The sequence below is a fragment of the Elephantulus edwardii genome, unplaced genomic scaffold (genome assembly GCF_000299155.1).
Source record: "Elephantulus edwardii isolate Elephantulus edwardi_28Jun2011 unplaced genomic scaffold, EleEdw1.0 scaffold00017, whole genome shotgun sequence".
In the NCBI taxonomy this organism is placed as follows: Eukaryota; Metazoa; Chordata; class Mammalia; order Macroscelidea; family Macroscelididae; genus Elephantulus; species Elephantulus edwardii.
The window spans coordinates 25,704,147-25,711,862 of record NW_006399767.1 but is presented as its reverse complement, the minus strand read 5'-3'; the positions used below and the strand labels follow the sequence as shown (position 1 = coordinate 25,711,862).

Below are 7,716 nucleotides of genomic sequence, written 5' to 3'. Positions count from 1 at the left end.
ACTGAAGACCAAATTCAAGCCTTGAGTTGCAATGCTTAAGGATGCTTTGGGCAGAATATTAAATGATGCAGCAAGTATTAAAAGAAGATGGAAAGAGTATACAGAATCATTATACCAAAAGGAACAGGCAGACACAGAAGAATTTAATGAAACAACGTATGAGCAGGAGCCTGTGGTGATGAAGGAAGAAGTTCAAACTGCTCTGAAAGAATTCTCTAAAAATAAGGCCCCAGGAATAGATGGTATACCAATTGACATATTTCAACTAACAGATGCTACCCTAGATGTGCTCACTAAGTTGTGCCAAGAAATCTGGAGGACAACCACTTGGCTATATTTGTTCCCATTCCAAAGAAAGATGATCCCACAGAGTGTGGAAATTATCTAATAATATCATTAATATCACCTGCAAGCAAGATTTTGATGAAGATTATCCAGAAACGACTGGAACAACACATCCACAGAGAACTATGAGAAGTATAGGCTGGGTTTAGACGGGGTCGTGTTTCTAGGGACATTGTGGCTAATGTTAGATGGATCTTGGCTGAAAGCAGGGAGTACCAGAAGAATGTCTTTCTATGTTTCACTGATTATGTAAAGGCATTTGACTGTGTGGATCACAACAAACTGGCTAACTCTAAGGAGAATGGGAATCCCAGAATACTTGATTGTGCTAATGTGAAACCTATACTTGGACCAGGAGGCAGTCATCAGAACAGAAACACTGTATGGTTCAAAATTGGGAAGGGTGTACACCAGGGATGTATCCTATCTCCATACCTTTTTAATCTTTATGCAGAACAGATTATCTGGGAGGCTGGGATCTATGAGGAGAAATGTGGCATCAGGATTGGAGGAAGATTCATCAACAATCTGTGTTATGCAGATGACACAACTCTGCTTGCTGAAACTGAGGAGGACCTGAAGCGCTTGCTGTGGAAAGTCAGGGACTGCAGTCTTCAGTATGGATTGAGGCTCAATATCAAGAAAGCAAAGATTCTAACCACTGGGCCAATTGGCAGCATCATGATAGACGATGAAGAGCTTGAGATTGTTCACAGCTTTAGTTTGAATGGCTCCATAGTCAACAGTCTTGGCACCAGCAGCCAGGAAATTCAAAGATGTATTGAGATGGGAATGTCTGCAGTTAGAAACGTCTCTAAAGTACTGAAGAGCAACGATGTCAGTCTGAAGACTAAGGTGCACCTGATACATGCCATGATCTTTGCAATGACTTGCTATGCATCAGAGAGCTGGACAATAACTAGGGATGATAGGAGAAGAATTGATGCCTTTGAGCTGTGATGTTGGAGAAGAATATTGAATATACCATGGACTGCTAAGAAAATGAACAGGTTTGTCCTGGAGAGGGTGAAACCAGGCTGCTCCTTGGAGGCAAGGATTCTGAAGCTTCATCTGACATACTTTGGACATGTTGCAAGGAGGGACCAGTCCTTGGAGAGGGATGTCGTGCTTGGGATGGTGGAGGACAGCACAGGAGAGGAAGACCCTTGATGAAATGGATTGATTTGGTGACTAGGGTGATAGGGGTACGTGTGTCGGAGACAGTGAGATTGGCACAGGATGGGACAAGGTTTAGGGCTATTGTACATAGGGTTGCTATGAGTCACAGGTGACTTGACGGCACATAACAACAACAACAACAACGACAAATAGTACAATGAAATGTGCAAAGTGCTGAAGTTAGAAAAGGAAAAGAGAAGAACACAATGAGCAGTTTTCAAGCTGAAAGAACTACGGAAGAAATTCAAGCCTTGAGTTGCACTACTTTAGGGATTCTGTGGGCAAAATCCTGAACGATGCAAGAAACATCCAGAGAAGGGGAAAGAAATAGAGTCACTGTACCAGAAAGAATAGGTCGACATGGAATACTTTCAGAAAGTTGCTGTTGTCAGGTGCCATCACATAGACTACAACTCACAGTAACCCTGTGAACAAGAGATCTGAATCTTGCTCTATCCTGTACCATCCTCACCTTCACTGCCATGCTCAAGCCCACCAAGGAAATCATCATGCCAGTCCATCTTATTGAGGGTCTTCCTCTCTTTCACTCACCATGAGTCTTTCCCAGCATGATGTCTAAGGACTGATTCCTCTTGAAATTATGTCCAAAGTAAGTGAGACAAAGTTTCACTATTTTTGTCTCTAGGGAGCATTCTGATTGTACTTCCTTCAGGAGAGCTTTGTTTATTCTTTTGGTGGTTCATGGTATATTTAATACTCTCACCAATATCACAATTCAAAGGCATTGATTCTCCTGTCATCCTGATTCATTATCCAACTTTCAGATATATAGGAGGCAACTGAAAATACCAAGGCATGCGTCAGACACACCTGACATAGCTATATACACTTTTCCTGAATTTACTTTTTTTTTTTTTAGTTTACTTTCTTGATTTTAAACCATGTTCTCTTATTCTGTTTGGACAACTGCTTCTTGGTCTATATATAGGTTTCACACATGGGCAATTAAGTGTTACCCTGTTCTTCTCAATGTTAGCCATAATTTGTAATGATCCACCTAATCAAATGCCTTTGCATAATCAATAAAACATGAGTAAACCTCTTTCTGGTATCCTCTGCTTTTAACCAAGATCCATCTAACATCAGCAATGATATCCCTCATGCCACAATCTCTTTTTTCTGAATCCAACTTGAATTTCTGGCAGTTGTCTATGGATGTACTGTTTCAGCCATTTTTTTTATAATCTTCAGCATAATTTTACTTGTATGTGATATTTTCCACAGTCTTTTGGGTCATTCTTTTTGCAAATTGGAACAAACACGAGTGCTTTGTTTTGTCTTCTCAAAGTGCCCTTTAAAATATTGTGTTTAGCTCTCTTACTTCAGCATTCTTTCCCTTTGCTTTGACTTCTCTTTATTCCAGTGCAAGTTTCGGAGTCTCTTCTGATCTTTTCTTTTTTCCCTGATTTGACTTTTTACCTTCTTCATGTATGATAGATGTACTTGTTGTCATTTCACAATCCATCTGGTGTCCTGTCATTAGTGTTCTAAGCATCAAAGCAATTCTTAAGATGGATATTAAGTTTAGTTGGGATAAGTTCAAGATCAAGGTCATATTTTGGTTCTCATGGACTTGTTTTCATTTCCTTCAACTTCAATTTGAATTTACTTATGAGTGGTTGTTAATCTGTTCCACAGTTAGATACTGGCCTAATTTTGATTGCTGATATTAAATTTTTCCAAGCTCGTTCCACAGATGTAGTCAATCTGATTCTCATGTAGTCTGTCAGGTAAAGTTCATTGTATATCTTCCATTTATATTTTTTTTTACAAAAAGTATTTGCAATGATTAAATAATTTATTGTATAAAATTCTATCATGTGATCTCCAGCTTCATTTTTGTCCCCAAAGTCATATTTTCCATCTACCTATCTATCCTTTTTATTTGTTTCTGGCTTTTGTATTTTATTCACTAATTATTATTAACAGATCTTGATTTAATGTTCAATTTCAAACATCAAAAGTTAATAGAAAGCCTCAATGTTTTCCTCTTTGGCTTTAGTGTTTGGTGTGTATATTTGAGTAATGCTTGCATTAACAGGTCTTCCTTACATGTGCATGGATAGTAACCTATCACTCACAGCATTGTACTTCAGGATAGATCTTGAAATGCTCTTTTTGATCATGAATGCCACACGATTCTTCTTCCATTTGTCATTTCTGGATTAATAGATCATGCGATTGTCTGATTTAAAATGGCCCATACCTATTCATCTCAGCTTACAAATGTCTAATATGTCAATCTTAACACATTCCACTTAACTCATTTAACTTTTTACAACTTTCAGTTATCCTAGAATCATACTTTGTACATTTCATTTTCCAATTATTAATGGATATTTACAGCTATTTCTCCTTATTATGCATCTTGCCACATCATCAAACAAAGGTCCTTTCTTGGGTGACAGCTACAGTACAACTGTATGATTAAAACAGATTGTCCTTTGAGGAGGCAGCTCTTCCCAAAAATTTTTTTAGTTCCTTGCAACCTGAGGGGCTCACCTGAGGGCACTATTTCCACCAGCATTCTACCACTGCCTATAAGGTCTTCAAAGACCTGCTTTTTCAGAAATGGATAGCCAGTCTTGCTTCATTATCAGTATTAGTCTGGAAGCTTCACTGAAACATGTCTACCATTAGTGACCTTGCTGATAATTGAAATACTGGTGGCATAGCTTTCTTCATCACAGCAGCACGTAAGCTACCACAACACAGCAAACTGACAGATGAGTAGTGGCTTCAGAAAATAGTATTTGATGATGAACCAATAATACTGAGAGAAGAATCTCAAGTGGCACTGACAGCATTGGCAAAAAAGAAAGCCCAAGGAATTGATGTAATATCACTTTAAGCATTTCAGAAAACTGATGCAGCCTTCAACTTGGTCCTCAGTCTATATATATAAATTTGGAAGGCAGCCACCTGGCTAAATGACTGGAAGAGATCCACGTTTGTTCCCATTCCCAAGAAGGATGACCCAACAGAATATGGAAATTATCATATAATAACAATAATAATATTGTTTACAGTCCTATAGAGGGCTGTAAAAAAGCCAAGCTGGCCACCTGTGATTATGGTGAAAGAAACACCTGGTTGGTGGTGATGGTTTTATAACAATCAGGGGCAGAGAAAATGGAGTCCTTTGTTAATCCTAGCTTGTTGCCTGGGTTGTGGCCAAAGCTATTTTATGCCTGTTGTTGTTATGTGCTGTCGAGTCGCTTGCCCTAAATTCTCCACTGTCCTGTGCCAATTACACTGTCTCCAACACACCCACCCCAATTACCCCAGTCACTGAATCAATCCACCTCATAGAGGGTTTTCATCTCTTGTGCTGTTCCTCCACCCTACCAAGCATGATGTCCCTCTCCAAGGACTTTTCCCTCCTTACAACATGTCCAAAGTATTTCAAACGAAGTCTCAGAATCCTTGCCTCCAAGGAGCAGCCTGGTTTAACCCTCTCCAGGATGAATCTTTTTGTTTTCTTAACAGTCCATGGTACACTCAATACTCTTCTCCAACACCACAGCTCAAAGGCATCAATTCTCCTTCTATCCTCCCTAGTAATTGTCCAACTCTCTGATGCATAACAAGTGATTGCAAAGACCATGGCCTGTATCAGATGCACCTTAGTCTCCAGAGTAACACCATTGCTCTTCAGCACTTTGGAGAGGTCCCTAACAGCAGACTTTCCCATCACAATACATTTTTAAATTTCCTGGCTGCTGGTGCCAAGAGTGTTGACTGTGGAACCAAGCAAACCAAAGCCTAGGGAACATGAAAAAAAATAAATAAAAATCAAGCTGGCTTAAGAAGAAATTGTTTCACAAAGGCTCTCATTGCTGATACCAGACAGATCTTGGCTGAGGGCTGAAAATATCAGAAAGATTTTTACTTGTGTTGTATTGGTTACACAAAAACATTTGACTGTGTGGTTCACAACAAATTGTGACTAACATTGAGAAGAATGAGAACCTCAGAACTACTGTATAATTTGAGAAGCTGCATTATAGGAAGAAGAATGTGGCATCAGGATTGAAGGAAGATTGATTAACAACTTATATAAAGCAGATGACACAATTTTGTTTGAAGGAAGTAAAGAAGACTTGAAGAACTTACTTAAAAAGATAAAAGACCACAGCCTTCAATACAGGTGATATCTCAACATCATGAAAATAAACATTTACACCATTTGACCAATAGGCAACATCATGACAGACGGAGAAATGATTAAAGATGTCAAAGATTTTATTTTACTGGGATCCCCAATCAACATTCTTGGTAACAGAAGTTTTTAAAAAATCAAGTAGCAGTGGCAAAGTTTAATAGGATAACAAGCAAAAAATGTTGGCGAGGATGTGGAGAGATAGGAACTCTCATACAATGTTGGTGGGATTGTAAAATGGTACAACCACTCTGGAAGACAGTTTGATGTTTCCTAAAATATACCACAGCTTCTATAGCCATTCGTTTGTTGTTGGGTTTTTTTTTCTATAATTATATTTTATTAATTTTCATAAACATTTACAGAGATTTTGGGCTTCCACTCATTCATTGTTGCACTATTCTCTCTACGATGTTTCCTAAAATAACTGAACATAAAAATTCCATATGATCCAGCTATTCCACTCCTAGGAATATACACTACAAAAATTAGAACTGAGACACAAGCAGAGATTTTACACCAATGTTCACAGAAGCATTATTCACAATTGCAAGAACATAAAACAGTCTACATGTCTAATCACAATCGAATGGCTTGAGAAATTGTGATACATTCACATGATGGAATAATGCACAACACTCAAGAGCAATGATTTTGAAAATTACTACATAACATGAGAGAGACTGGAGGGTATTATATTAAGTGAGCTAATTCAGTCTCATAAGGATAAATACTGCATAGGACCATTACTGTAAAAACAAAAGGGAAACTAGTAAAACATGTGTGGGCATCCAAGGAAGGAAGGGGTGGTAACAGAGGGATGAGGGTAGGCAGTGTGGGAAATCATAGAGTCTCACAATTTGGTGAGTGGAGGGAGGTGGGTAAAAGAAATGGGAAAGATCTGGAGGGGATCTGGTAAGACAGGGTAATGATGGGCATAATTCAATGGTGATTGATTTTCTAAAACATAATGAATGAGAATGGTTGTATGAAGTACAATGTGAATGAAGAATAGTGTGAAACACAATGGATACAAACTTTCTACTTAACCCATGTAAAATTAAAAATAAAATTAAATTTAAAAAGCATGTTGCATTGGGAAAATGTCCTGGTAATGATCTCTTCACTTAAGAGCAACGATGTCAGTTTGAAGATGAAAGTATCCCTGATCTACACCATTATATTTTCAATTGCTTTCTATACATCTGAAAGTCAGACAATGAATAAAAAATGGCAGAAGAATGATACCTTTGAATTGTAGTGTTGGTGAAAAATATTGTTTATACCATAAAGTACAAAAAAACCAGAACAAGTCTACTTTAAAGAAAGTGCAACCAAAATGCTCCTTAGAGACAAAGACTGTGAAACTTCATCTCACATATTTTGGGCATGTTGTCAGGAGAAGTCAGTCCGTGGAAAAAAACCTTCATCAATAAAAGAGGCCACTCAGTGAGATAGACTGACACAGTGGCTACAAGAAAGGACTTAACACATAAAGGAATTTTTTTTTTTACTCTTGACTACAAAATAATTTATTACAACCACTTCAGCGCAAGCCTATGTACAAGCACACTTCTGCTGCCCCAGACTAGGGGAGCCTTTCCTCCCCCTGGCTCTGCAGACCTCCTCTATCAAGTCTTTCAGGTACTGGATCTCCTTGGCCAGGGAATCTGCCTTCTCTTTCAGGGCCTCGTTCTTTCTCTCTAGCTCCTTGCACTCCCCAGTGAGGGCCTCTTGCTCTGCCCTCTTTTTCTGGCGATATTTAGTGGCTGCTGTCTTATTCTGCTCCATTTTTTTAAATTTTTTATCCAATTTCTCTCCCTTTACTTTTGCTGTCACTGTTCTCTCTCCAGGAGGGTTATAGGGTTTGGGGCGGGCAGGACCACTAAGGTCAGTTGGAGACTGGCGGCTCCTGCTTGGGGAGCCGCCTGAGGTGGGGGGACTGTGCTGGGGAGATCCCAGGTAGGACTCAGGGCTCATGCAGATGCCACTGTCATTATCTGAGGGGG

At 39.0% G+C, this 7,716-nt stretch overlaps 1 pseudogene; it reads right to left on the bottom strand.

Annotated features, from left to right (window-relative positions):
* Window positions 1-7,264: 7,264 nt before the first annotated feature.
* Window positions 7,265-7,716, bottom strand: part of LOC102855839 — a 3,945-nt pseudogene continuing 3,493 nt past the window's right edge.